The sequence below is a fragment of the Protopterus annectens genome, chromosome 7.part0 (genome assembly GCF_019279795.1).
Source record: "Protopterus annectens isolate FY-2018-M chromosome 7.part0, PAN1.0, whole genome shotgun sequence".
NCBI lineage: Eukaryota > Metazoa > Chordata > Ceratodontiformes > Protopteridae > Protopterus > Protopterus annectens.
This window is the reverse complement of record NC_056739.1, coordinates 1,145,894,950-1,145,917,706: the sequence shown is the minus strand read 5'-3', so window position 1 is coordinate 1,145,917,706 and position 22,757 is coordinate 1,145,894,950. Positions and strand designations below refer to the sequence as shown.

General features: G+C 40.7%; 1 protein-coding gene across 1 annotated transcript in view; it reads left to right on the top strand.

The window, feature by feature from the left end:
- Nucleotides 1–261: 261 nt before the first annotated feature.
- The window catches only part of CKMT1A (creatine kinase, mitochondrial 1A), a 176,005-nt gene continuing 153,509 nt past the window's right edge, over nt 262–22,757 (top strand). Inside the window, exon 1 of the mRNA XM_044077728.1 lies at nt 262–285. The gene's annotated coding sequence lies outside the window, so the exon portion shown is untranslated. The remainder of the gene's footprint in view (nt 286–22,757) is intronic.

Sequence of the window (22,757 nt, the reverse complement as noted above, 5' to 3'; positions counted from 1 at the left end):
AATGTTTAGTGCTGCAATAAGTCTATATGCATGGAGAGCCAAGAGGTTAAAGTCAGATGTGCAGATCATATCAGGGTAAAAATATAGAGGGGGATGGGATATTTCCCAACCCGGATGAATGTGGCAGCAGCCCTGCCTATTACCGCATCAGTGCTAAAGGGCACAACCAGCCAGTGGGACCAAGTCACTGCTCACCTTGTTCGGGAAAGCAGATTAAAATATTTCTGTGAGTAAGGCAAGACCTTGATTTGGAAAGCCCAGCCCATCCAACACCAGCCACCTCAGGTAAGGGACTAAGTCTAAGACTGTTCTTCCTTATTTCCTGTTAATATAGCATATACCTTTTAAACATATGACTTATAGCCTTTGCTGGTAAAAAAAAAAAAGTTTGTCAGTATTTGTTAAGTTTGCAATCATCGTTAGGAGTAAAATTAATACACATAATACAGCGTTGCACGGAAGCAGAGGTTATTATCCTAAAAGCAGTACGATCCGGGTGCTTAGTTGTGACTGAAGTAATACCACTACACTAAACTGCATAGAAATGCAATCTTCAACAAAAGACTTCCAGCAAAAACTTGTAAAGTACCATTTAGGGTGACCAAAATGTGTGCCAGTAGAATGACATCCTTGCACCGCCCTTCTTTTGTCATTTTCAGCTAAGCATTTTATTTTAGATTTGCATCAGTCAAGAGACAGGAAATAAAACGTGATTATTTGTGGGTATGGGTGACTGGAAACCCCAGAGAGACAGCAAATATTTTAGCACATTATGATATCTTCTAAATGCATTCGGTTATTGTGTAACTAATAGTAAATGAAATGTTTGGTCCAGCACTGATTTCTCTGACTTTTGTTAAAATATTATTAATGATAATGTTATCAACATCATCGTTATTACTTTGTACGATAAAAAAAACAATCAGTTTGGATATATTCCCTCTCTATGTAACATTTCAATTCAGCCAAATCGGATTAGATGATAAGAACCTCCCTACGAACTTCTGATCTGCGAGGAAGTAATATCTGATTATAATGATGTGTGTTTCTGGGATCAATAAATGTACTTAACTCACCTTGAATGGGAAAAGTTGTAAGGGCTTGTTTCTTTTTCTGGCAACCTTGAACTGATCAGAGACACTGCCTGCTAGTGCCTGACATTTACTTTTCCAAAGCTGAGATGGACTTTGGCCAGATGAAGTTGTTTGCTGAGGCCTGCTTTTGCGGACAAACCTATTGGATGTGGGCTAATCTGAACAAGGTGCTGGAAATGCAGACTATATGGACGAGGCAGTGAATCGATTCCGGCCCAAGCGGGGGATTCTGAAATATGGATATGGATTTCAAAGATGTGAATAGGCGATGAAGGCTTTACATCCGATTGCTCACCAAGCAACACAATTGTCCATCTAATGTCCCGTCCAGAATAAAAGGAAATAGCACTAGAGATGAGTCAGCATAAAAATATACGGCACTGCCTGGGTCTCCTATACATCGAGTACCCTTCACTACAATCAGAAAACAGGGAAGAGACTTTTGTGCGAAATTTGTGTTTCGTGTAGAATAAACTCCAGCAACATACCTGTCAACATCTTACTGCAAGAAATATGGACAAAAGCCTAGAATAATGTGAGGGAAAAGGGCCAAAAGTAGGGACAGCTTCTACATTTTGCGATTATAAACTTAAAAAGTTGCTAGAACAATATGAGTGTTACCATTGTTTTAAGGATGTGAAGTCGGATACTCAAAAGTATACCATTATTTAGTGACTTCAATCATCAGCTGTTTTCCAGAAACTCCCAATTGTATGAGAAACAGACCAAAACCATGAGGCAAAAATCTGGACATTCTGCGAAAACTGGACAGTTGACAGGTATGCCCAGCACCCCCGCCCAACATACTTTCACACTATTTATTATTGTTAACTTGCCACCGTCGAGAAATGAAACGTTGCGTTCAGTATAGAAGACTGAACATTTGCGTTTATCCTTTCTTCAGGAAATGTAGTGAAAAAGTGTCTAATTGATTTAGCTTGAAAAAAGCACTCCGAATCAGTGAGTTTTGAGTTACTGCTGTGGAAACTATTTAATTCCTAGTATACTCACTGTATACCTCTCAACTGTCCAGATTTTCGCAGAATGTCCAGAATTTTGCCTCATATTTTAATCTGTTCTTTGTAAAATTTATAGCTTTCTGCTAAATCACTCGTGACTGAAGTGACGAAATAATGACCCCTATTTGAGTTTCGGACTTCACGTCATTCAGAAAATGCACGTTGATGCAAAACCTATTATTCAAGCAATTTACTAAGTTTTTAAGAGCAATATTTAAAATCTGTCCTATTTTGGGTCCCTTGCCCCGCCTCCCCCATTATTTTAGACTTCCTCCAGACTTCTTGTGCTAAGAGGTTGAGAGGTATGTTGCCCAGTACAGTAGTGTAGGCAGGGTATATGGAATCATATGTCAACATCTAAACTGCTGCTCCTGCCTCCACCACTCTCAAACCCAACCAAAGGAGCAGCCTAGACCTTTCTGATGTCAAAATACTTTCCTATGCCACTTATCCCTTACAACTGTGCTCTTATCCTCTCTGCTGAAATATTAGGGTAAAGTCAAAAATAATTGGAGGACACACTTCAAAAATCAGGGACAATATTTAAATATTAGTCTAATTCTCATGCAAAGTTAATAACAGGACAATGTATTTTGTACCAGCATGCATTTTCTAAACAATAAGAGGAATACAATTCAAATGTCTGGCATTACTGAATGACTTTACTATTCTTTACTAGTTTACTGGAAATTAAAATATTTTACAAAGGAAGCAGAAAAAATATTAGGAAAAATCAGGGACAGTTGAGAATTATACTTCCAACCTCATGCCCACTATAAATGTCTTTTTACTTATGGTACAATTAAAAAAATAATAATTAAATGTGCAGGACAAAAGCATATTCCCCAAATGCATTACCTTAGAAGTTTTAACTTAAAGTTACACTGGGTAGGATTATATTCTTTGATGGCTCCCTTTTTAATTTCATGCATGTGTTTGTTGGTGGGAATTTGGTGGCCTTATGCTGGGCAAAATATTAACCAGATAATTCATTCATACTCTGTAGCTTACTCCATGTATGCCTGGCTACACCCATTTATTTCAACAGATTTGTATAACAAGTTTTAGATGGTTATTTGGGGTGAGCTTTAATTTTATGTCACACTAAAGTGTTATTACAGACACATGTCACTCCAATTGTATTTTATCTTACCAGTTTTGCAAAAATGAACCATTTCCATATTCATTTTCTGAATGTACCTGCCACCTGGACCTGTTTTTGTCAGCTAGCACATTTAGTCAAGACTTAACTTCAGGAGCTTTCATTAGTTTTTACAAGTGCGTGTGCATGTGTGTGTCTGCATACTACCTTAAACATTAAAAATCATAGTCATGTGCTATAACAATCACAGCAGAGAGTAAGAAAGATGAGTACTTTCTTATTTTTCAAAATATAATGTTTTCAAGTACCAGTCCCCAAATATTGATAAAGGAATCTTTGTAGAGCATTAGTTTAGTTATTTAATAATGTATGGACCCTTAAACATTTCTGAAATTTTAGAGAACATTGGCAAATCTAAGAGCAGCAAGACTAAGCAACGTTCGATTACAAAAAGTAAATCATTATGATGAAATTATAGCAGATGAGTGTTATGCAGTTTAGCTTTACATTCTCCCTTGTCTAACTGAACAGCAGATGTCCTTTAAAAGTAACAAGATATTAAGCAATCACTCAAGAGCAGTTGTAAAATCCAGTGACCTTTAGCAGCACTCATCAGTGTTAGATAACTGGCAGATGGGATGAACATGATAGCTAGTTGCTTAAGAAATATACAACACTAGTCATACTTATACATGCTGGTTCACTTGTAAACGTTTAAGTTCAAGTAAATGTTTGAAGTTGGGCATTTGGTGCTCTTATGCACTGGCAGTGGGAGAAATATCACCTCTTTAATACTTGGTTTGCACACCATGACTTGCAAAATGTGTTTATGGTTGCTTTGTGAAATGCACTGACATACATTTCAGGGAATATGCATCATAGCTGAAAAAGTCTAGTAGTAACTGTACAGTTCTTTCTAAGATGGGGGGGTCAATTGTTTAAATCAATAATCTGCCTGCATCTTAAAGGATTAGGCCTTATAGGTGATAAAATAATTTGACTTGGAAAAAATTAAAGTATCACAATATGGAACAACAGCACTGCAATGCCAGTGGATGTTAAAGATTCCAGTGATAACACGAAATAATGGTGTTATAGTATTTATGAGAGTGGATGTGCTGGTGCATGAGAAAGGCAGTGGTCTGTAAACCAGACCAACAGAAAGTTTAAAATGTCCAGGAATCAGGCACTGGCAAACCAAGCAGTTTGAATTTGTATTAGCTAGTTCCTCAGGGTCAGCACCAGCAGGCATAGCATCCCCTGTTCACATGCAGTAGTACTCCATATGCCATTCCCAGTCATTTCGCTATGGTGACCATTGTAAAGAGATATGATTGTGGTATATTGTCATTGGGCCTAAGCCATTCCTCAATAATGCTAATAATATACACTCGTGTGCCATGATCCAAGCCTCAAAGCAATCATACATGTTTCTTACACTACATGCATTAAACAGAACAGTGCAGAGTCCTCAAGGTTTTTTTTTTTTGACTATGTGTGGAGGGCTTTGGTGGACTTTGATATTATGTGAGAGCAACAACTTTTGCGTGTTGAAGACAGTGAAGTGAAAACATTTCAGAAGTTAATTGCGCTATTAAAATGTGATAAAATACAAATTAACCAGTGGCAATTATTTTATTGCAGTTATGAAGAAAATCAATTAAATGAGCTAATATTTTGGAGAGTTATGACACACAAAAAGCAATGTAGTCTCTCACCCCATAAAGGAAATTTTATCTGAGGTGACAGGTTGGGGGTGGCAGGGTTTTGGTTCCCACTGTCAGACATCAAAGACAATCAAAAGCTGTGGTGAATGAAAGGCTAGGTATAGTGCAAACAGCACCATGTCATAGCAGGATAAAGCCTTGACTATAATCCAGGCGACCCAAGATCTGTATGGACTCAAATACTTTATGGCACTGACAACAGAGGGTGGGCATCCCCATTCTAGGAGTGGGTGGGGTGGGGTGGATTAGGACACACATTGCCACAATCCCTCAGAGTAGGGGCAGTATTGCAACAGATATCCTGGGAATGACCTTTCAGCTCATTAAAGTCACCAAGTCACTGCCTGGTGGTAGCCCTCAATAAAGAGTGCACAATTCTGTGTACTCCCAAGGGGATGGTGTTGTGACTCCCCATAGTGATGTAGGTAGCCTGTTCTCCCCTGCCCAGGGGATGGAGATAAGGATGTACACAAATGTTCTCATTGCTGGATACTGGCAAGAGCATAAACTCACTAAAGTCTGCCTGGATAATGGCCATCAGAGCAGTTATCACCTCAGCAGATCTAGATATTTTCAAACTGCTAGGGAATAAATGGGTTTGAGTTCAACAGGGTGAAGTTTGTTGGTTGGTAGGCAGGGAGAAATACTTAGAGGGGAAAAACAATAAGGAATAACTACATCATTGTGCTTCACAATTTTAAGGGCAGTCTAAGCTACCACAGACTTGAAAAAGCAGTGCAACTAGAGTGTAATTTTACCCAAACCTACTCCGAAAACACGAAGTTCAGCCACAGGTGAAGAACGGTATTAGCAGGTAAATGTGTGGTCATTTCAGTTAAATGCTTACGATTGTCTAAGAATATTCTCCTGATAACATGTATGTGGAAACTTTCAAACCCACACAAATTATAACTAGATACCATAGAAGTTTTACAAACATGATGATTGAAATGGTAATATAGCTCTGACTGCTTCTACTATGAGTGGACAAAGTTTAATCCAATGAGGAGTGGAATCCCCAAACTGCATTCCCTGAAAGAATGACTGAAGAAACACTTTTTAGGTGTTCTTTGCAGGAGGTGCAAGTCTGTCTGAACCCCCCCAAACTTATATATACCAACTCTATGGGTGCACCAACTTGAAGAAATCATCCCCAAACAGGACTTCACTGTCAATGCAACTCACTGACAGTGATTTCTTATGAAGGAGCTCCGATTCTCGGTGGGTTGAATTTTGGACAACTGGTGCTTAAGAGTTCACTCTTCATCCACTCACAAGTTACCCACCTGGGATCTGTACTGTACACTTATAAGATTTATATTTAACCCAGATAATACAGGTAATTTGCTCCACAAAGACTGACTTTGACTACACAGGCGTAACTGAATTCTTGTCATGTAGTCACTCAGTGGCATTGTGGAATGGAACTCCGTGTCCAATGATTTTGTTCAGTTAGAAGCTCAGTCACTGAAAGTGCAGGTCAAGAATGGATGAGCGTGAAGGGGTGAGAATGAGTGGTAAAAGCTGGTTCACCCAATCTGGAGGTTATGAGTCTTGGCAGTGGCAGCATGTACTCCAGTCAAGCACTGCAGAAGTATGCAATAACTTACACTCACAAACATGACCACACACTGCACAATACTTTTAGATCAACAAGGGAAGGATTGCTAAGAGCATGAAGAAAATCCTACCCTCCCAGATAATGATGGAAGTTATTCCCATTTCCTCTGGTACATATGCATACATCATAGCTAACACATCACCCAACTGAAGCACTGTGCAGATTATAATGCAATGGAATCCAAATAAATGGCCCTGCTGCATTCCTTACACAGCTTTGTTGTAAAGGATAATCAAATGATGTACACAGAACTGCTGCTATTAACATCTTTAATACAGTCCACTGTTAAAAGTGTGGCATTAATGAATTTAAAAGACTAGATGACTGCCGATTTAACGGCATTATTAGAGCAGTATATAGGAAAAGCAGAATGATGTAATAATAGTAGTATTGTAAGACATCAATAATGAGTGCAAATAATAACCTCACACCTTTCAGAATTAGCAACACACACAAGACAAAGTAAACCAAAATATACACCATGACACAAAGTGCAAATTATGAACATGTCACAAGACAAGTCAAGTGCATGCAATACATGGTTACTGCTTGAAGAACAGACCATCATCCTCACCTGCTTTGTCCAAGATAATGAGCCACCCATCATTTCATTGTACATATTTAATCTAAGTCTAAAGATGATAAAATGAAGAAGATTATCAACTGCAACTGCATAAAGCGTACCACTTAAAAGCATAGCTGACTCCCACAACCCCAAAAGCATGAAAGACTTATAATCAAATCAATTTGCATAGGGTCGCTGCTTGAAGAATGTTAGGCTATCATCCTCCACATCGTGCCAGGATGTGAATGGTGGAGGGTGCAATCCCCCCACATATGCATCCACCTACACATACAAACACACACACATAAGGAGTGGGGATTAGCCATTTAGCAAAAAAACTAATCTTGGACAAATGTCTTTTTGCAATCTTCTGAATGAAAGTTTGCCTAATCATGTAGAAAGTTTTGGAATTTCTTAGCAAGAACCTCTTTTTAGGGCAAGCTTTTTCAAATGCAGGTAGGGTGACTGATTATTCTGAAATCACTGTTAGCAGCATTTCTATTTTGATTATTAGAAGGTATCACACTATTACTGCCATGAAAACTGTTTAAACAATAAATCCATCCATCCATTCTTCCATCCATCCACCCACAACTCTTTTCTCATTTTTGCACATGGGGTTGGAGTGTCACATCAACAAAATATCACTAATGTACTAATGCAACAATATATATTGTTACATTATGTTGCCTACCTGCCACCTTTGCCTGTTTTATGTTTGTGCATGTCTATCGTAATACTATCTTTCCCTCAGATCATGTTTTTTTATGTGATATATTGGTTCACCCATCTGTTTTATTTAAATATGAGCTTTATGGTTTAAAGTCTGTATTATCTTTTCATGATACTTATCACTTTAACTCACTGATCTCTATTTCTCTTTTATTTATGTTGCTTTGCTGATAGTTAATTACACTGCTCATTTTGGTGGGTTCAGCATTTATTTTTAGCCCATTGAAGTTGCATATAGATGTTTTTCAAGAATTTTAACCATGTTTTGTTTCACTGTGTGACAATCCTTACTCTGGGCCAGTAATCAAGGAACCTCAATCCTCACCACTGACACTGGAGAGGGACATTTACTTGGAACAAAAATGGATACAATCAGCATTTCCAGATGCAGCATTAAGCACAATTTCCCTTAAGAGCACACAGGGAACACAGTCAGTCCAGGGGCTGGGTCCTCTCTCTCTCTCTCTCCAGATCTCCAAAGAGACTTCCCACTGGCACAACTGAAGGGATGGGTCCTTAGTTGAGTGTCCAAGCAAGCCAAGTCCTCCAGCACCCTCTCTGTGAAACCAGTGCTTTGTGTCCATGCTCCAAGCAGCTGACATACACACTATTTGAGATTTGATTTCTAGACACACACACACACACACACACACACACACACACACACACACACACACACACACACACACACACACACACACACACACACACACACCTGCAAAAACTGGTACAGATTTACTACCTACACCCCCTTCTGTCCAGACTATAAGGTAGTTACACCCAGGCTGTTGCAATGGTACCCAATTATACTGAGTGAAATTAGTATTAATACAAATGGTAAGGCAAGGCTGCAGGGTCATAGAATAAATATATGCATTCTCAAATGCTCAAATATTCTCTAAAGGACCAGCCACAATGAAAAGTGTAAATATACTTAATAATACATAAGAAAAGAATATAAAAATGCTAAATATCTATTTACAGTAAACACCAGAGTTTCAGTCACAGTAAATATTAAAAATAATACAGGTGGACAGGTTGACACACTTATAGAAAACAACACCTAACTAATCTCACTATAGTTTTCTAACTGATCTAAAGAATTATTATTCCCTGATTACTTACTAGAGCAAGGCAAGATGAAACAGGTGAGAGTTCCTTCTTTGTCAGGTTACAAAAACAGAGTGCTCTGAGACTTCAGTCTCACCTAGTATTAAAATGTAATTTTAGTGGTGGATTACAGAATGACATTGTTGCCGCCTCACAGCAAGAGGTTCTCCAGTTCGATTATCGGCTGGGGTGCCTTCTGTGCGGAGTCTGCATGTTCTCCCTGTGGTCATGTGGGTTTCCTCTGGGTGCTCCGGTTTCCTCCCACATCCCAAAGACATGCAGTAGGTGGATTGGACACTCTAAATTGGCCCTAGGTGTGAGTGTGTGCATGTGTGTGCCTTCTGTGGAAGGTTGGGCACCGGGCTGGCAACTCAACACCGTAAAACTCCACTGCCAATCATAAGCAGACAGATGATCTGCTGTGGCGACCCCTAACTGGGAAAAAGCTGAAAGAAGAAGAAGAAAGAAGAAGAAGAAGATTACAGAATGACATCACATATATCTGGTCATTTGACTTTGAGTTCCCATGCTTCCCCCCTTGGCTATAAGCTGTCAGGATTTAGCACATATGTTTCAATAACACAAACACACAGACCATTGATAAGATCTGCTGCAGCTCCTGGAAGTCATAGAACAATTTCAAACCTCCATCCATCCAGGGTAGCAATTATTTCACCCCAAAGACAATGCAGGAGGCTTCCTAGTACAGACAATTTCTCTCTGGCTGCATTGAGAACTGTAAGATGCAATATTTATTGCCTTAGCCAGGTAATTTAATTTAAAGCTATTTTCAAAGTTTGAGATTAACCTCTTCTCTTCCACTATCCTCTGTTAAAATGTATACATTTAATCAGTTACAATATAGAACAGTCTGAGACACATTTATCTTTCTTTTCTGTCCAGCAGGACACACTGTTGATACATGTTTAACACAAGCAACTTTACAAATACATTTTTAACACAATCATCTGTACAAATCAATTCAAGATACAAATGACATATAATTCTTTTACAGAATTCCAGCTAGCTGTGCCAGCATATGTTACATATCCACTGCCCTACATCTCCTGGCATAATTGGCAATACCCCACACCATCACATCTCTTCCCCCTTTGAAGATTCACTCTAGGTTTTTCAGGTGACCCTTGAGAAACAATGCTTGAGAGGAATGAGTCTATCTGCGAATACATTAACCCATACCCTGTCTTGATAGCCCATCTGCATTGGCATTGTTAACCCCACTATTATGCTGCACTGTCATATCATATGCCTACAAACCTAGGCTCCACCTTAGTAACTTGGCATTTTGCTGGCTGGCTCTAGCCATGTTAAGGGATTGTGGTCTGTACCTACAGTGAATTTCCCTCCATGCAGATAGGGTTGAAGTTTCTGCAGTGCCCATACTATGACTAGACATTCTTTTTCTACTGCTGCATAACATTCTTCCTTAGTTTGTAGTCTGTGACTAAGATATGCCACTGGGTGCTCTTCTCCCTTGGAAGAAACATGACTGAGTACAACCCCCACCCCATTCAAAGTATCCACCTGCAGAACAAATTGTTTACTGTAATCTGAACTGGCTAACACAGAGGGTCCTCCCAAAGTTGCTTTAAGCTTTTAGAATGCCTGCTCATAGGCTGGAGTCCACACTACCTTGTGTGGCCTGTTTTTCCTCTTCTGGCCTGTGAGGGGAGATGCTATTGTACTATAATTGGGAATGAACTTTCTATAGTACCCTGATGTCCCCAAGAATGCCCTCATCTGCTTTTTGGTAACAGGAGCAGGCCATGCTTGAATGGCTTCCACTTTGGCAGGTTGTAGCCTGATCATACCACTCCCCACTCTATGTCCAAGGTAAGAGACCTCTACCATACCCACATGACACCTACTGGGTTTAATGTTCAACCCTGCCCTTTGCAGTCTGCGCAGGACCTCCAAGACATGCTAAAGGTGCTCATGCCAGGGATGGCTGTAAATGGTAATATGATCCAGGTAAGCAAGGGCATAATCTCCTGCTCCTGCTAGGATATGATCTATGAGCCTCTGGAAGGTTGCTGGGGCATTTTTCATCCCAAAGTGCATCTTTGTAAACTCATATAATTTGAAAAGAGTCACAAAAGCTGACCTCTCTCTAGTGGTAGGAGTCAAAGGCACCTGCCAGTAGCCCTTGGTCAAATCAGTAGTGGTCAGATACTTAGGCCCACCCAGCTACTCTAAGGCTTCATCTGTCCTAGGCATGGGGTAAGCATCTGACTCTGTGTGACTATTTAGTTTCCTGTAGTCCACAACGTACCTGGTGTGGCCATCTTTCTTTGGTACCAGCACCACTGGAGAGGCCCAGGGACTGCTGGACTCCTGGATTACCCCCAGTTTCAACATTTCCTGTATCTCCTTCCTCAGAGTCTGTCTGACTTGCTCAGACACCATGTAAGTGGCCTGCTTGATAGGCATTTGGGGTCATGTATCCACGTGGTGCTGCATCAGGTGGGTGCACCCAGGTTTCTCAGTGAACATGCCCCCAAACTCCTCTAACACTGCTTGGATTTCTCAAACCTGGGTAGGAAATAGCTGCAGGGACATTGCTACCCCTTCCACTGAGATGTCAGTCTGAGCCTCATTGAGGAGATCGGTCACTGGATCCCCATCAAATTCCTCCTGCCATCAACTGAAAATACCCAGCACCAGGACCTCCCTATCATGGTAAGTCATCATCATGTTAACATGATACAATGTGTGCCCCTACCTCCTGCTTAGTAGTTCTACCATGTAGTTAACATCACTGACCTTCCTTACCACCTTGATGGGTCCCTCCCAAGCTGCCTGCGGCTTATCATGTCTGACAGGAATGAGAACCATCACCTGCTGTTCCACAGCATACTCTCAGGTTCAAGCATTCCTGTCATACCAGACATTCTTCTTCTGCTGGGCTCCTGCCAGGTTCTCCTAGGCCAACCCATGACCTCCCTAAGTCTTGTCCTGAGGTTTAGGACATATGTCACAACAGACTCCTTTTGGGATTCACACTCACCCTCCCACTCATCATGAATCAAATCTAAAGGTCCCCTCATCCTATGCCCATACAGCAACTCAAAGGGTGAAAAACCTGTAGATTCCATCCTCTCTATGCAAACAGCAGATGGGGAAATATTTGTCCCACTCTCTCCTAAACTGGTCTGCAAATTCCTACAATATGGTCTTTAGCATAGAGCTTAACCTCACCAGAAGGCCATTAGTCTGGTGAGGGTAGTGCTGGTTTTTAGGCACTTCCACAGACAAGCCAGCAGGTCTTGACATCAAATTGCCACCTCTGTCAGTCAGTATTTCTTTCAGGAAACCTACCCTGCTGAAAATCTCTAACAAAGCATTTACCACCTTCTCTGCCTCAGTAGAGGACAGAGACATTGCCTCCATGTATCTAGTAGCATAATCTACTACCACCAATATATTCTTCTTCCTTGTAGATCTTAGAGTACTCGGGCCTGAGAATATCTATAGCTATCCCTGAAATGGCTCCTCAATCACAGGTAAAGGCATCAAAGGAGCCTTGGCCTTGTCTCCTGCCTTGCATACTTTTTGGCACTGCTCACAGATCCTGCAGTGCCCTGTTAGATCCCTTGCAATCCCAGGCCAGTAGAAGTTCTGCATAATAGGTCTCTTTGTACATTTTATGCCCATATGACCTGCAAAGGGAATATCATGGGCTATGGCCAGAAGTGCCAGACAGTAGGCTCTAGGCACTACCAACTGCTGCATTACCTCACCCTCTAGCCTTCACTCAGGGGTCCACTCTGTATACAGTAACCCTTTGTACCAGTATACAGACTCCCCGTTTCCTTGAGAATCAGGTGCTGCCCTAGCTACCTCTCTCAAGCCTCTTAGTGTAGGGTTCAAGAGCTGAGCCTGTCTCAACTCTATCTTTGTAACTCTTCCCACCTTTCCCTCCACACAAAATCTGGTATCCTCTGACAGTGGTGCTTCACTGTCAGCCTAGGTACTGCCATTCACCTCTGCCCTTGCAGTCACTCTGTCCAAGGGAACATTGGTACCTACCAGCAGCTGTGGCTCACTTTCAGGCTCACTGTTACAGGGTAGCTCCCTCCCTGAAATAGCCACCTCACTAGCCCTGACTTCAGGTGTGAGGTCTGTTTGGGTCTGCCCCAGGTTACCAGACCAATATGCCTGTCTCCAAGCCTGACTAGGTGTAATTGCACGCACACAAAGTACTGCATTATCAAAATCATTCCCTATCAAGACATCTGCATGGATATCCTCAAACACACCTACTTGTTTGCTTCCTTTTCCAACCCGCCAGTCAAGGTGAACCCTGGCCAAAGGCATTTGGAATGGAGTCCCTCCTAAATCTCTGACTTTAGTGGACTGCCAAAGCAAGTACTGCTCCTCTTTAACCACTGCAGGATTCACAATGGTTAGGTCAGAGGCTGTGTCTCTGTTTAAGCAATGGCCTGTTTTCCATCCAATAAGATAAAATATAACCTCTGATGATAGTTTGACACCCCTGTTGTCTCCAGACAACTTACCACTGATATACTGTCATTACCATTTGCTGACTCCCACCTTTTGTTCCTCACCTTGCCTCTGTGGACATCTATATGATACATGGCCTCAATGGTTACATTTAAAACATTTAACCCTTGATCCTGGCTGTGTACCTGAACTAGTTGCTTCCCCTGTTACCGATGGACTCTGTTGGGGTGGTTTAGGCTGCGCACCATGGGTTCCCTTATATCCATGTGCTACACTGGGTATCCCTTTCTTGTGCAGGGATGCCCTGCTTGCTAAGAAGATATCCCCCTTTTTTCCACAGCTCATCTGCAGAGTTACACTCTTGGTCTGCCAACAAGATTCTCATGTGCTCAGACAAAGTACTAAGGGTTTGTTTCCTCACCAAAATGTCTGCCAGCCCTTCAAAAGTGGTGATCTGACACCCACTCACCTACATATGAAAATAAGTGCTTAACTCAGAAATTTAATCACACACACTTTCATCTGCCTTGCATCTATGCTCAGAAAACTTTTTTTTTTTTCTGTAAGCTTCAGGTGTTAACTTAAAACATTCAAGTAATAATTTCCTTACTTTATCATATCAATACAATCAATATTGGACAATTTATAAGCACAGTTACAGCTTTACCATAGAGTAAGAGTGTCAGGCACCATACCCAGAGCCCTTGATCAACATTATACTGTTTACATACTTTTTCAAATATATGAATAAAACTATCAAAATTATTACCCTCTGTAAATTGTGGAAGAAATTTACTGACCTTTATTGCTTCTGGAGTTTGGTTATTCCCTTCCCCATTACATCCATAACCCTGGTAAGGAGTCAGCATATCCCGCTCATGTTGATGCTGTTTCTCATTTTCTTCAGCCCCCAAACACCGCAGCCTCTCATTCTCTTTGACCTCCAAATACCACAGTCTCTCTTTTTCTTCAGCCTCCAAATGTCAGTCTCTCTGCTGATTCTCATTCCAAATGTTTGGCCTCCAGTTCAAGTCTCTTTAAATCCAGATGGATTTTTAAGTCCTCTGAGCAAAAGGTGAACTGTCCTGTTTCTGAAGGCTGCAACTTCCCATCAACTGGTTATCCTCCTGGTTGCTGGTCTGGGCTACAGCTGCAATTAAGGCTGAAATAATTTCCTCTTTAGTCAGGTTGGCATGCACCAGTCATTTGGCTTCGCACATCTTGACCAACTGGATCTTTGTCAGCTTGTCAGCTTGCCATAATCTTTTGCTGACATCTTTGCCTGCTTTCCCTGTCTCAACTAAACTAACAATGAATACATAAATAAATAAAACTACTGTGAAATGAAACTTTGAATGTTTACCTTGTGGCTGCTGAGAATACACACACATACACACACACACACACACACACACACACACACACACACACACACACACACACACACACATACACACACACACCTTAAGTGACTACTACCTACAGGCTACAGAAGTTCAATTAATATCCACACCACTGCTTACCAATATGTGATTTCCCCACTCTGGGCTAGTAATGAAGGATCCTCAATCCTCACCACTGACACTGAAGAGGGACATTCACTTGGAACAAAAATGGATACACTCAGTATTTCCAGATGTAGCTTTCTGCATCAAGCACAATTTCCCTTAAGAGCACACAGGGAATACAGTCAGTCTTGGGGCTTGGTCCTCTCTCTCTCTGTCTCTCTTTCTCCCTCCCTCCAGATCCCTTTTGAGACTCCCCACTGGCATAGCTGTTGGGTTGTGTCCTCAGCCAAGTATCCAAGCCAAGCCCTGCAGCACCCTCTCTGTGAAACCAGTGCTTCGTGTCCCTGCTCCAAGCAGCTGACACATGCACTCTTTGAGATTTGATTTTCACATAGACACACACACACACACACACACACACACACACACACACACACACACACACACACACACACACACACACACACACACACGCACACACACACACACACACACACACATAGACAGACAGACACAGATAACACAAACACACACACACGCACACCTGGGAAAGGCTGGCACAGGTTTACTAGCTATGCCCCCTTCTGCCCAGACTATAAGGTAGTTACACCACCACCAGACACTCCAAAGCTAGCTACTGTAAGGTTCTTGCAATGGTACCCAGTTATATTTGAGTGAAATTTATATTAATACAAATGGTAATGTTGACCAAACAGCAAGGCTTTCAGGACTGGTTGCAGGGTCACCTAATAAATATAAATACTCTCAAAGGTTAAAATATCCTCTAAAGAACCAGCCACAGTGAAAAGTTTAAATATATTTAATAATAAATAAGAAAATGTTATGAAAATACTAAATATCTATTTACAGTAAACACCATAGTTTCAATCACAGGAAATATTAAAAATAACACAGGTGGACAGGTTCACACAGTTATAGAAAGACAATACTTAACTAAACTCACTCTATTTTCCTGTCTGCTCTAAATAATTATTATTTCCTGGTTACTTACTAGAGCAAGGCAAAATGAAGTAGATGAGAGTGCCTTCTTTGTCAGCTTACAAAAACAGTGTGCTCTGAGACTTCAGTCTCACCTAGCATTAAAATATTTTTCATGATGGATTACAGAATGACATCACATACATATGGTTGTCTGACTTCTGGTTACCATGCTTACCCCCCCCCAATTGGCTAGAAGCTGTCAGGATTTAGCACATATGTGTCAATAATACAGACAGAGAGAGCCTTGCTAAGATCTGCTGCAGCTCATGGAAGTCATAAAACAATTTCAAACCTCCACAATTAGTTCACCCAAAGGCAATGTAGGAAGATTCCTAGCACAGACTATTTGTCTCTGGCTGCACTGAGAACTGTAAGATACAATCCTTATGTCCTAAGCCAGGTAATTTAATTTCAAACTATTTTTAAAGTTTGAGATTAACCTCTTCTCTTCAAGTATCCTCTGTTAAAAGGTATACATTTAATCAGTTACAATGCAGAAGAGTCTGATATACATGTACATATCTTTTCTGTCTAGCAGTACATACTGATAAAGGCATTTTAACACAATTAACTTTACAAATACAGTTTTTCAACACAAGTATCTGTACAAATCAGTTTGATATACAAATGGCATATAATTCCTTACAAAATTCCAGATAGCTGTGCTAGCATATGTTACACATCCACTGTCCTACTTCTCCTGGCATAGCTGGCAATACCCCACATTGTCACACACTGATTCTCTTGTTGAATGACAGCTTGAGAGTATGTGTGTGTTTTACTTTGGTATAACTCTCAGCTTCTACATGTTCCTGCCTTATTAGTGTGTATTCCAAATTTGATATCCTTGAAGTGATAATGTGTTTGTTTTTTGGAACTTGATTTTCCATTGATGAGTGTTCTTGTTAATATCATGGCCATACAGTGAGTTTTTGTATAGTGGGTTTCTGTGTCCAGTTTGTGGGTAAGATCGTCTTCCTTGAGTAAGTTGCCTTTGTTTGCCTTCCCTGTTCTCAACAGGAAAGTTTCAGGACCTGTTGAACAGTTTGTGGATTTTTCCCTTTTGTCCTGCATCATAAATGGTGGGGTGAGGTGCTCTCCATCACATTTTGCTTTTTCTCTGGTTTAATTTCTGCTACACTGTGGACACCATTCATTATGCCAAAACTAAATATTTGTTCCCATATTTCAGCCCTTATTCTTATTATTACTCAGGGTTTGCTGAGTAGTTACATTTAAGCTTCTGGAAATAGTACTTGTGACTTACCATTTTATTCTGGTGGTGTTTTCTTTAGTTGGCTGTTTAATTCACAAGAAAACTAAATATGACTTGACTAGTTTATTTGTTAGTGAACTTCATTTTTTTCTGTTGCTGATCAGTGTTTTTAGTCTTATACCTTTTAATATTACTTTTGTGATTTGCTATAGAGTTTTACACTTTTGCTTTTACATATGGACACTCATAGTTTTATGTACTGCACTTCTGTTTTAGTTTTCTGTGTCATCTTTGCTTTTTTATATTGAGTTTAACTTATTATTCCTTATTTCTATTTGCTTGTTTATTTGACTTCTATGGAATGTGGTTTTATTTAATATTCATTCTTTAAGGCTTATTTCCAGTTCTAGGAATGCCGCTGCTTCTCTCTAAAGCATCTTTCTAGACCAATTATTTTAGTTATATATGGATCAGTGCAACTTGTGGAGACAGAGGGGTAGATATTTTATGTAGGATTTTGAGTCCACTTTTGGATGAACACCATTAATAGGCACTAGGACTCTTTATGTCCAGTCTATAGTGAAATGTTCACTGAGGTTTGCACATCCTGCCAATGATCTGAAGGCAAAGTTCTTGTTTAGCATCCCAGGCAGGCTGGGAAGTGTATACTATTGTTGTTCCTGTTCACAACAAGAATGGAATAATCGTAGATCTGCTGCATGGCACTGGCCTTGCATTTAAAATGGGCACATGAATTAATCACAGCTATGACCTGTACATTGCAGCTAACCTTCTCCTGGATATTTCTATTAATTATTGTCCTAGCAAGGGAAGACTGAGGAGTAAGAAAGCAATTTCCTAAGACCAAGTATCAAGTGTCCCAGATTGCTAGTCCAAACTCTAACACTTTAAGGTATATCCTGGGTGAAGGAACAAACTACAGAGCTTTTCTCATCTACCATCCATCCAGCTGTGTGAGGACCTCCATAGTAGAGTTAAATGACTTTCTCACTGACTTTGTGCTGTGTCACCAAAACATTTGCTTTTAAATGCCATCACCAGATGGACTAATTAAGAGCTGGAGACTCTCACTAGAGAAGTCTATGCTTTATGATGGAATTCAAGTTTATTTTGGTCTTTACCTCTCAAATCTATCAAAATCAGAATTCCTATGCATTATGAAGGAATTCAGGTTTATTTAGGCAATTACCTCTGCAATCTATCAGAATCAGAATTTATATGTATTATGAAGGAATACAGGTTTGCTGTGGTAATTACTTCTGCAATCTATCCTTTATGACACACCCTTCAAATGATGTTCTAAATGGATATGAAGATCTCTGACTTGGAGACAGAGTAGTTTCATGTTCTGATCATTCTCTCTTTTACTTTTCATTGCAACTACATTGGCCCCTGATCTTGAGCTGATGGGGTTTCATATGTTTAAGTTTCACTTAGCTTGGTGTAATCTGTATGTTTTTTCATCTCCATGTGGAAAACAGAGCTGGTGGTCCTGCTGGCTTGATAACTTGACTGTAATAAGGCAGTGACCTTTACTATAAAACTGCTCACATATTGTGTAAATATCACTTCCCTGAGGACACGAGCCATGGTTCTGTGCTTTGAGACATTAGGGACAGGGGATGGAGCATTGTTGTAGGCATGTTGGTTTAGTGGTGACAAATTTGTTATTACCAATCTCATAAAAAGACATATCTTCTGTCCTCAGAGATCTCTGCTGTTGCTGATCAGCTGTTCACTCTTTTCTCAGCGCTGGACAGGCTGCACAGCCCATGCAACATTATCATGTATAAGGCTTTAATGACACAGCAATATGAGGCAGTTCAGTTACTGCAGCCTTCTTACCACTAGGCTTCCTAACAACAGGAAAAAATCATTTTGACCTAGTATATAAGTTTACTTCCTGGTTATTTACAATAACAACACACACACACTCTGATACACAACTGCAGAGGTTGCACTGGTTGTCCATCTCATTTTGAATAATTTGTAAAATCTTGATGTTGGAGTTTTGACTCCTTTCTTACATTATTTATCTTTTCTGCCCTCTACCTGCCATTATTCCTACCCACCTCCCCACTCTCTAAGTCCTTAAAAAATAAATTCTCTATATAATGTATATACTTAAGTCACTGTGTAAATACTGCAGTTTACCTTTTGAAACTGCATTCATACTGTCTGCATATTACAAGTACCACTATAGGTCCATAGTTCATAAGTGATAACTAGGCAAATGGCACAACAGCCTTTATACGCCTAATCAGTTATGCCCAGTATATGACAATATTATATCTTAATCCCCCAGAGATGCAATAGGGTAGTATCAGGTTAGTGAGTCTTTGGGTGTTGGAGCTTGAGTCATTTTACAGACTGCCTCTCTCAATACGAGACATGGGCAGTACCCTGGGATTCTCTTTGAAGAGAAGGAGGGATGGACTTTGCTGTATGAAGATGGAAAGTTTATTCCATAGACAAGGTGGGATACAAATCTGCCTTTTCAGCAAGTTCTGTTAGAGTCACAAATAAGGGTCAGGTCCATGGAACGCATAACTCTTGTATAATTTTTCTTGCGAATATGTAACATTTTCATCAGGGCTGGATCAGAGAATGCCTTCTAGGTTAGGCATAATTTACCTCTCAATAAACAATATTAGATGGAGTAAAGGGATAGGGCCTTTAGTCGGTCTGCATAAGACATGTGTCTTATGGTTTGTATTTTTAGTGAAAAATCTCTGGGGCAGCTCCAATTGGTGTAAGTGTCTGGTTACGTACATGCTGAAGGGAGAATTGTACTCAATTATGGGCCTGATGAGGGCCGAGTACAATGGCACTATGACTTCCTTTGATCTTAATGCCATGCCTTTACTTATAAGTTGAGCCACACAGAAGGAGTTCCTCACTACCATAGCAAAGTGTTGGTCAAAGTTTAGGTTACTATCTATCTGTGTTCCAAGGTCCCTCACCAATGGGTCTACTTTTAGGGGTGTCCTATCAATATTATAATTTGAAGGAATATCTGATTTACCGAAGGGTATGATTACACTTTTTTAGCATTTAGTCTCAGACCATGGTTTTGGTATCAGTCGTTTGTCATTTTTAGGCCTGTTCGTAGGATGTCAGCACTGTATGGGGATTCAGTGATTGCTCTCAGCTTACAATCATCAGTGAACTTGGTGAGCGAGAGGCCCTCAACACTGGATTTCACTTCAGAGAAGTGTATACCAAACAGGAGGGGGTCTCAACATTGAACCCTGTGGGATAACACTAGTAACAGATTTCTTATTGGAAGTGGATTCACCTATCTGGACAACATGTGTCCTGTTAGTAAGCCAGTAGGCTATTCATATGATGATTTAGGGGTTTATGCCTAACTCAGTAAGTTTATCTTTGATCCCCGAGTGGAGGATTGTGTTGAAAGCTTTGGCCAGGTCTAGATAAGAGGTGTGCACCATTTTAACCACATCCATGGCCCTGATGACTTTCTTGAAGAAATCTACCAAACTGAGCAGGCCTTTGACAAAAGCCTTCCTTTGACAAAGCCAGATCGCATCTGGTCCAGTGTTTCAAGAGTTCCTATGCCATTATTGATCAGGTCCGTGATAATTCTCTCCATGGTCTTGCAGATAAGACTGCTCAAGCTTATGCATCTGTAGTTCCCTGGGTCAGTTGATGGGGTTCTCTTGTGCAAAGAGATGACTGTTGCAGTCCTCCATTTCTCTGGAACAAAGAACATCCAGAGGCTGTGGTTAAAGAGGGTTTCTATTGTACCTGGTGGATTCTGTTTTAAACTATTTAAGAAGCATCTTGGCATGTTTTTGGGACCCATGGAGGCTATGTTTTCAGCTTTCGCGAGTGCAGTAAAGACCTGTTCCCTTGTAATGACTGATAGGGGGATGGTTGCTGGTATTTATTTGGGTGTGATAGGAGGCGATGGGGGGAAGAAGTTTGAACTTAACTTGTTGGCCAGCAAGTTTGCTATAGTTTCAGGCTGGGTGTAAGTGTTGCCATTTATGATTAACTTGTCACATTGCTGAGCATTTCTCCTGAAGTTATGAACATAATTAAATAAAACCTTATGTTATCTTTCACATGGGAAGACTATCTTTGTCTCATAGCTTGCTTTGGCAGATTTAGCCAGCTCTCTAATTTGTTTGTTTAGACAGGTGAGCACCTTTTTGCACTGTTTTATCTGTTCCTTCTTGGCTTTGCAGAGGATTTTTTTTCCTTTCATTGAACAGCCTAGAAGGGCCAGTCTGAAGGAGATTGGAGACTGTAAAGTGGTGGCAGGGAAAGTGTAGTTAGGCAGCATAGGATGGTGGTTTGTAGGATGACATTGGTGATCAAGAAGAGGAGGATGAGTGTGAGGGCAGCACCAAGGATCAAATGGTGGAAATTGAAAAAGGGTAATTGTGAGGTGGAGTTCAGGGAAGAGTTAAGACAGGCACTGGGTGACAGTGAAGAGTTACCAAATAGCTGGGTAACTACTGCAGAGCTAGTAAGAGAGATGGCTAGAAAGGTGCTTGGTGTGACATCTGGAAAGAGGAAGGAGGACAAGGAGACCTGGTGGTGGAATGAAGTACAGGAGAGTATACAGAGAAAGAGGTTGGCAAAGAAGAAGTGGGATTGTCAGAGAGATGAAGAAAGTAGACAAGAGTATAAGGAGATGAGGTGCATGGCAAAGAGAGAGGTGGCGAAGGCTAAGGATAAGGCGTATGAAGAGTTGTATGAAAGGTTGGACACTAAGGAGGGAGAAAATGACCTGTAGCTACTGGCTAGAAAGAGGGACCAAGCTAGTAAAGATGTGCAGCAGGTAAAGGTGATAAAGGATAATGAGGGAAACGTGCTCACAGGGGAGGAGAGTGTGTTGAGCAAATGGAAAGAGTACTTTGAGGGGCTGATGAATGAAGAGAATGAGAGAGGTTGGATAATGTGCGGATAGTGAATCATGAAGTGCAGTGGATTAGCAAGGAGGAAGTAAGAATAGCTATGAAGAGGATGAAGAATGGAAAGGCTGTTGGTCCAGATGACATACCTGTGGAAGCATGGAGGTATTTAGGTGAAATGGCAGTGGAGTTTTTAACTAGATTGTTTAATGAAATCTTGGAAAGTGAGAGGATGCCTGAGGAATGGAGAAAAAGTGTTTTGGTACCGACTTTTAAGAATAAGAGTGATGTGTAGAGCTGTAGTAATTACAGAGGGATTAAATTGATCAGTCACAGCATGAAGTTATGGGAAAGATTAGTTTAAGCTAGGTTAAGAAGGGAGGTGATGATTAGTGATCAGCAGTATGGTTTCATGCCAGGAAAGAGCACTACAGATGCAATGTTTGCTCTGAGAGTGTTGATGGAGAAGTACAGAGAAGGTCAGAAGGAGTTGCATTGTGTTTTTGTACACTTAGAGAAAGCATATTACAGGATGCCTAGTGAGGAGATGTGGCATTGTATGAGGAAGTGTGGAGTGTCAGAGAAGTATGTAAGAGTGGTACAGGATATGTACGAGGGTAGTGTGACAGTGGTGAGGTCTGCGGTGGGAGTGATGGATGCATTTAAGGTGGA